We start from the raw sequence: 8,995 nt of genomic DNA on the forward strand, positions 1-8,995 counted from the left end.
TATGGAACTACATAAATATCTCATCTCTAATCAATATATTTAAAAAGGTTTTTTTTTTAAATTTCAAAAACATTTCAAAACTTAAATATATTTACATATATATATATATATATATATATATATATTTTTTTTTTTTTTGAATTTTTATTGTCTACTTTTTACGGCAACGAAATATAAGTTCCATAAATATAGATATTTTTTATTATTATTATTTTTATTTATTTTTTGTTTGGCAACAAGTTTGGAGTCATGTTTTTTAAAAAACATTTAGACTGTTTGGGATACAGTCTGAATTTTAATAATGTAGATATTGTTTATCTGATTTTTTTTAATAATATAGATATTGTTTATCTGATTTTTTTTTTAAAAAAATATAGATATTTTTTATTATTATTATTTTTATTTATTTTTTGTTTGGCAACAAGTTTGGAGTCATGTTTTTTTAAAAAAGTTTAGTCTGTTTGGGATACAGTCTGAATTTTAATAATATAGATATTGTTTATCTGATTTTTTTTAATAATATAGATATTGTTTATCTGATTTTTAATAATAATATAAATCCATCCCTTTTAATAATATAGATATTGTTTATCTGATTTTTTTTTTCTTTTTGAAAATATATAATAATCTTAGTTACTTTTCATATAAACATTTACGATATTCTAATGATAAAATTTAAGGAAAATTATGATAATGGTCTATAACGAAATAAAATATTTTAAAGAAAAAAAATTAGTCTAAAAATAAATTAATAAAAATATAATAATATTTTTGAGAAAATAGCAAAAATCAACTTAGACTATTTGCTGATGGTATTTTAACCCAAACTACGATACCCGCTAAATAGCAACCTAAATTCACAAAAAATTCAAATTCCCAACCTAAAACTATATGAAACCATCCAAAATGAACATATACCAAAACAGTGTTAGTTAACCACTTAACATCGATGAATCATGATATCATAGTTTGGGTATAAAAATATCGCTAGCAATTATTCTACGTCAATTTTTGCTATTTTGGCTAACATTTTCACAGCGCATAGTATTTTAGACAAATAAGTTTGTTTTCACAAACCGTGCCTCATTTGTATAGTCTAGTCTTTAAAAGAGACGATTGACGCTTTAAGCATATACCACTACTAATCTCAAATTTCGTTTCCGTACAAGCCATGGCTGAAGTTAACAGGGTGATTCTCAGGTTCTCCACTCACTTCTCTCTTCTCCGGAGAGAGATTTCCTTGCTCGTAAAGACGGACAACAGGTAATATCTCTAGTTTGTGGAATTGTAAAAGAACTTCAAGATGTTATAAAGAATTGCTCTCTTTATTAAGCTTTAGAAAACTCTCTCAAAAACTAAAGCTCTCAAGTTCTCTCTTCTCAAAACCACTTACATATGTCATGACTCAACATATGTATTTATATCAAACACCAATCCTAATCCTATAAGGAAACACCCATGTTTAGATAACTCCTAAACATAAAACCTTATCTCTAATAACCATAATAAGACTAGGATTTAGGATAGCTTCTATCTCAAGCTATTGTCAAGCTTAAACCAACATTCTCCCCCTTAAGCTTGAAGTTTGTTTTCTTCATATCTTGAACTCCTATGAACTGCCTCATTTCTTGAAACTTGTCTCTTCCTAAAGCCTTAGTAAGAATGTCCGCCTTTTGCTCATTCCCGGGAACATGCTCTACTTCAATTTGGCCATTCTCCACACACTCTCTTATGAAGTGATACCTCCTATGGATATGCTTACTTCTTCCATGAAAAACTGGATTTTTAGTAAGAGCAATTGCACTCTTATTATCCATTAAAAGTGTAACCTTCTCACTAGGTAGTCCAGTGATTTCACTAAGCAAGTCTTGTAGCCAAATTGCTTGTCTAGCCGCCTCTGTTCCTGCCATGAATTCAGCCTCGCAAGAAGACATTGCTACGGTAGCTTGTTTAGCCGAGCACCAAGATATAGGACCTTCACCGAGATAGAAGATGTTACCAGCCGTACTTCTTCCGTCATCGGGATCAACATTATGGCTACTGTCACTATAACCTATCAATCTTGGTACCTTCGCAACCGATCTCTTGAATGATAGCCCAAGAGTTGTAGTCCCTCGCAAATACCTTAAGCACTGCTTCATTGCTGCTCCATGAACATCTCTAGGGCTATGCATGTATCGGCTTAGAATTCCCACACAATAAGACAAGTCTGGTCGTGTATGTAATAAGTATCGGAGGCAGCCAACATGTTTTCTATAGGTTGTTGCATTAATCTCTTCTCTTCCTTCTGCTTTGGCTAGTTGTAGGTTTGCTTCCATGGGCGTGTGTGCTGGGTTACAGTTCATCAATCCTGCTTCTTCTAGAATCTTGAGAGCATAGCGATTTTGAAGTAACAGTATCCCATCATCATGTTGAATGACTTCGATTCCAAGATAGTATGTTAGCTTCCCTAAATCACTCATCTCAAACTTAAGCGCCATCTCGCGTTTAAACTCATTGATGATATGTATGCTTGTTCCTGTCACAAACAAATCATCAACATATACAGCCACGATTAAGACAAAATCTCGTACCTCCTTGCGATAGACCGATGGCTCCTTTGAACATTTTTTGAACTCAAGTTCTAGAAGTATCGCATTCAACTTATGATTCCATGCCCTCGGAGCTTGCCTTAACCCATACAACGCCTTGTTAAGTTTATAAACCTTTCCTTCACTTCCTCTTGTTTCAAAACCTTCTGGTTGCTTTACATAGACAGTCTCTTTCAGTTCTCCGTGAAGAAACACTGTTTTAACGTCAAGGTGATGGATCTCCCACCCATGTGTTGCTGCCAGGCTAACAAGGAGTCTTATCGTCTCAATTCGTGCGACTGGTGCGAATACCTACTCAAAGTCAACTCCGTATTGCTGTACGTATCCCTTTGCGACGAGTCTAGCTTTGTGTTTGTTAATACTACCATCGGAATTTTTCTTTAGTTTGAACACCCATTTCAAACCAATCGGTTTCACCTCCTTTGGACAGTCAACGAGATCCCAAGTATGATTCCTTTCGATAGAAGCAATTTCATCTTCACAAGCTAATCTCCATTCTTTGATCTCCTTAGCTTCAGCAAAGTTCCTTGGCTCATTGTTCAAACACATAAGTAACATCTCTCCTTCTTCTATGGCAAGCAGCACATAATCTTCAAGATACTTTGGCTTGTTGATCTGTCTTGGTTGTTTTCTCAATGCAATAGGTAGGTCAAGATCATCAAAGCCTTCTTGTTCTTTCTCGAGATCTTGTTCATCATTACTGTCTATATGATCATGTTCTTGTTTATGCTTAGTCTCGATTCCTTCTTGCACTCGTTCTTCTTCTTCCTTCTCATCGTCTCTGTGAATACGAACTCGATTCGTTTCTCCTACTTCATGACTACCAAAATCACTAGTCGCAATAGTGAAGTTTCCATTGCTTTCTTTCTCTGGATCCGTATACTTCCAGTTCCAACCTTTAGTTTCGTCAAAGACAACATCTCTACTTACCACAATTTTCCTTGTTTGTGGATCATAAAGACGATAAGCTTTTGATCCGGGCTCTGTTCCAAGGTGGATAAGCATTCTCGAACGGTCATCTAACTTCTTCAGGTGAGGCTTCTCTAACTTCGCATAGCTAATGCACCCAAAAATCCTGAGATGATCGATCCTTGGTTTCTTCTCCTTAAAAGCTTCATAAGGTGTGCGATCTTTAAGTGCTCTTGTAGCTATTCGGTTTAGAAGATATGTCGTGTGCCTCACAGCTTCTCCCCACAAGTAGTTAGGCAACCGCATGTGCTTCATTATGCTTCTAGTCATCTCCATCATGGTCCTGTTCCGTCGTTCCACTACTCCGTTCTGTTGTGGAGTGTAAGGAGCACTGAGATGTCTTCTAATTCCAGCATTATCACAGAAAGAGTTAAACTCTTGATTCACAAACTCTCCTCCTCTGTCTGTTCTAAATGTTTTCACTCTAGCACCCGTCTCTTGTTCCACCAGTTGCTTGAATCTTTTAAACTTTCCAAAGGCATCACTCTTCTCCTTAAGTAAAACTGTCTACATATACCTAGAGTGATCATCAATTAGAACAAAAATATACTTGTTTCCAGCACAAGTATTTGGTGTTATGGGGCCACAAAGATCTCCATGCACTAGCTCAAGTATCTTCTCAGCCCGATATGTTGTAGCTTGAGGGAATGCTTGCCTTGCTTGTTTCCCAAGCAAGCATGATCCGCAAACTTCTTTTTCAAACGACACATGTGGTACGCCTTGGACGAGCTCTCTTTGAAACATAGACTTGACAGTTTCAAGATTTACATGTCCAAGTCTAGCATGCCATCTACTTGATTCGCTAATTGTACTAAGATTGAGACAAACATGGTTTTCGATCGCCATATGGACTTTGTACAATCGATTCCTTGACCTTTCAGCCTTGACTAGGAGCTTGCCATCACGATCATGCATTGTTAAACATTCTCCTTTCATCCTAATATCGCAGCCTGCTTCTGTTGCTTGTCCTAGGCTAATAATGTTACTTTTCAGGTCAGGGATGAAGTATACGTTTGCCATTGTTCTTGCCTCTCCATTCATGTCAACAAAAGAAATTGATCCTTTGCCCCTTATGTCTATGCGAGAGTCATCCCCGAATCGCACCTTTCCAGAAACTGTGTTGTCGATCTTTGTAAAGTATCTTCGATCACCAGTCATGTGATTGCTTGCGCCATTGTCGAGATACCACACGTTCTCTTTCTTGTCTATCATGTCATACGTATTTGGCAAGCAATTCTTCTCATTAAGGTATATAACCTCATGAACCATAAGCTCGTCTGCTTCTTGCGTTTCAGAACTCTCAACTTCCTGCACTTCTTGCAGTTTGAGAAGACGATCGGGACAGCTTGATGCGTAGTGACCGAGTTTGTCACATCTGAAACACGTGATTTTTGAAGTGTCTCTTCCTCCATTACGACCATGTCCTCTGCCTCGGCGACCTCCTCTTCCTCTGCTACCATTAGAATCATGATATTGGTTTGTTTGAGCATCTGTGTTTGAGTACATTAACTTGTTCTGCTCCTCTTGGTTCTCTTCTTCTTCTAACAAAATACGTTCTTCATAGGCTTTGAGACGTCCAATGATATCCGCAAAGCCTGTAGTGTTAAGATCTAACACTTGCTCCAATGATGCAACAATGTGAATGTATTTCTGTCTTGGAAGACACTTGAGAAATTTTTTCACCAACTTTGATTCTTCTATATCGACGCCCAAAGAAGAGGATTAAGAGGAAATTTCAGACAATTTCCCAGCAAGATCATCGATCTTCTCATTGTCCTTCATCTTGAGACGCTCAAATTCAGACATTAAGGTTTGCAACCTTGCTTCATTTACTCTATCTGCTCCTACATACCTTGCTTTTATCGCTTCCCAGACCTTCTTTGCTGTATCAAGAGTTCCAACTTGAAGAACAAGTGTCTCCGGGATCGATTGGAAAAGCAAGGCAATAGCCATGTTATTCTTCTCTCTGTTTTGTTCGCTAGCAGCTTCATCACCATCACCCGGATTCTGATTCGCTTCGACGACATCCCAAACTTTATGAACCTTTAACGCCATCATCATCTTTATAGCCCATACCGTATAGTTTGTGGAACCAAGCATGGGACATTGGATTGACGATGTGCTTCCTTTTTCTTTTGGTTTGGGTGGCGCAACGATCAAGTCTCCCATGTTATCTTGAGTTTACACAATAGCTCTGATACCAAATCTAGTTTGTGGAATTGTAAAAGAACTTCAAGATGTTATAAAGAATTGCTCTCTTTATTAAGCTTTAGAAAACTCTCTCAAAACCTAAAGCTCTCAAGTTCTCTCTTCTCAAAACCACTTACATATGTCATGACTCAACATATGTATTTATATCAAACACCAATCCTAATCCTATAAGGAAACACCCATGTTTAGATAACTCCTAAACATAAAACCTTATCTCTAATAACCATAATAAGACTAGGATTTAGGATAACTTCTATCTCAAGCTATTGTCAAGCTTAAACCAACAATATCTTCCCAGGATTCTGCGTTTATGTTTGTCGATCTCAACTGTCATCTAGTTTTCGATTGCTTATCAGCCGATTCTTCTAGTTCTAAGATGGTGTACAGATAATACAAAGCTTTGCGTATCTGTTTAGCTTTTTCTATGGATTACTTCTAGAAGACCTCATTAGGCATTTTGTTGATGTTTCAGGTGAAAATTGAGAGTTTGGAAGGGAAGAAGATTGGATTGTATTTTTCGGTTTCTAGGTGTGGACTATCTCAAAAATTCACTCCACAGTTGGTGGAAGTGTACAACGAACTCTCTCCTACAGTTGGTTTCGAGATTGTCTTTGTCTCGTTTGATGAAGATGAAGAGTCCTTCAAAGATTACTTCATTAAGATGCCGTGGCTTGCTGTCCCGTTTACTAGTTCAGAAACCTGTAAGCATTTGGCTGAGATGTTTAAGGTTCGTGGAAGTCCAACTTTGGTGATAGTCAATGATCGAGGTGAAGTTGTTAATGAGGATGCTTTCTGTTTTACTCGTACCTATGGAGCTGATGCTTATCCTTTCACACCAGAGAGAATGAAGGAGGTAAAAGACGAAGAAGGTAGAGCTCGGATAGAACAATCTTTAGAATCCGTCTTGGTGACTCCTTCAAGGGACTTTGTGATTTCACAAGATGGAAACAAGGTAAGCTTCTTGTTGCTCTCTTGTATACACATTAAAAAAAAATGTATAATGAGAAAAAATTACTAAAAAGGAAGACTTTTAATCTAGGTACCTGTATCAAAACTCGAAGGGAAAACCATCGGTCTTTTCTTTTCTCTACCTTTTGACAAACAATGCACAGAGTTTATCCCGAAACTTGAAGAATGGGGAAGATTTTGAGATTGTGCTGATAGCTCCTGGAGACTTTAAGCAGGACTTAACGACCCACCCATGGATGTCATTACCATTGGATTCCAAAAACGCATTAAAATTGGCTCGGCACTTTAACGTGTCAAGGGTACCAACACTGGTCATTCTCGGGCCTGATGGAAAAACCCGTCACTCAAATGTCGCTGAGGCTATTGATGAGTATGGAGTTCTCGTTTATCATTTCACTACAGAGAAGTTTGAAGAGCTCAAGGAAATAGAGAAGGCTAAAGCAGAGCCTCAAACACTTGAGTCGCTTCTTGTCTCGGATGATCTCAACTATGTTCTTGGAAAAGATGGGGATAAGGTAAACCTCTTATACCTCTTGAATCTTATAAACATACCTCTGAAACTTGGGATTTCTTTGGTTAGGTTCTTGTTTATGATCTGGTGGGGAAGGATGTTCTATTGTACTTCTCAGCTCAGTGGTCTTTCCGTTGTCGGGCTTTCACACAAATTCTTGTTGAAGTATACAAACATATAAACAAGGATCAAGCGTTTGAGTTGATTTTCATCTCGAGCGACCGTGACCAAGAGGCATTCGAAGAGTACTACTCGCAAATGCCATGGCTAGCTCTTCCATTTGGTGATTCTAAGAAACCATCCTTGGCAAAAACCTTTAAGGTAAAGGGAAATTGCATCCCAAGGCTAGTATCTGCAGGACAAACTGGGAAAACTGTAACAAAAGAAGCAATAGACCTTGTGCGATGCCTTCTAGCCGATGCTTACCCTGTTACCGTGGAGCGTATGAAGGAGATTCAAGTTGAGTATGAGATGGCAAAAGGATGGCCTGAAAAGTTGCAACATCCTCTCCATGAAGAACACGAGCTAAAACTGTCTTTTCGAATGCGTTATATCTGTGATAAGTGTGATGAATCCGGGAAAATCTGGTCTTACTACTGTCGTGATTGTGATTTTGATCTTCATCTCAAGTGTGCTTTGAAAAAGGATACAAAAGAAACGGGCGATGAAGCTTCTAAGGATGGTGGAGACGGTTGGGTTTGCAACTAATCAAATTCTATATAGCATAAAATGTGCAAAAATATACAATATATTTGATTATATCATCAAATTAAAAAAACTATATAATGTTAAACAAATAACTAAAAAAATGTTTAAATTTAAAATCTGAAAATAAATCAATAATTTAAATAGATCTATATTCCATTTATTAAAATCTTAACTATAAAATTATATAGTTTTTTTAATTAGATAGACAATAAATTATATAGATCTATCTAATTTAATTAGATAGACAATAAATTATATAGATCAATTACATTTTTTTATATATTGTCAAATGTATATTGTCAAAAATATACAATATATTTGATTATATCATCAAATTAAAAAAAACTATATAATGTTTAAACAAATAAAATCGATCTATAATCCAAATAAAATAAATCAATAATTTAAATAGATCTATATTCCATTTATTAAAATCTTAAAAATAAAATTTAAACCGATCTATATTAAATTTACTTATTTAAATAAGGAGAATTTCAAAAATACCTATTTTCCAATATTACTTTTTAAAAATACCCACTTTTTCAAATTTAATCAAATAATCGCAACATATTTGAAATTTATCAAAAAACTATGTGTAAGTTTATATATATATATATAGACACAAATGATCTTTACATGTGTGTAAATTTAAATATATATTTCATAAATACCCTATAAAGACCTTCTAAAAGCCTTATAAAAATCATTTAAAAATCTTATAAAAAATTGTAAACCTTTTAAAAACCTTATAAAAACCTTATAATTTTTTTATAAAAGCCGTTTATAACCTTTTAAAACATTATAAATATATGGATCGAGTTTCCCAGTAGTAATGATTATCTAGATGTACCTTATAAACCATATAGAATGTTATAATTTTTTATATTTGAAAACCGGGTATTTTTGAAAATGGATTGAAAATGGGGTATTTTTTAGAAGGGGTACACCAAAAAAGGCAGCTCTCAAAAATTCTCTAGTTTTATATTTTGTATGATTCAAAATCTAGTGTATATCATATACATATTAAACTATATTT

The 8,995-nt window shown here is 35.5% G+C and overlaps 1 pseudogene; it reads left to right on the forward strand.

The window, feature by feature from the left end:
* Positions 1–949: 949 nt before the first annotated feature.
* On the forward strand, positions 950–7,959 carry LOC17886910 (annotated as a pseudogene).
* The last annotated feature ends 1,036 nt before the right edge of the window (positions 7,960–8,995 follow it).

This window comes from Capsella rubella, unplaced genomic scaffold (genome assembly GCF_000375325.1).
Source record: "Capsella rubella cultivar Monte Gargano unplaced genomic scaffold, Caprub1_0 scaffold_5, whole genome shotgun sequence".
NCBI classification, from domain to species: Eukaryota; Viridiplantae; Streptophyta; class Magnoliopsida; order Brassicales; family Brassicaceae; genus Capsella; species Capsella rubella.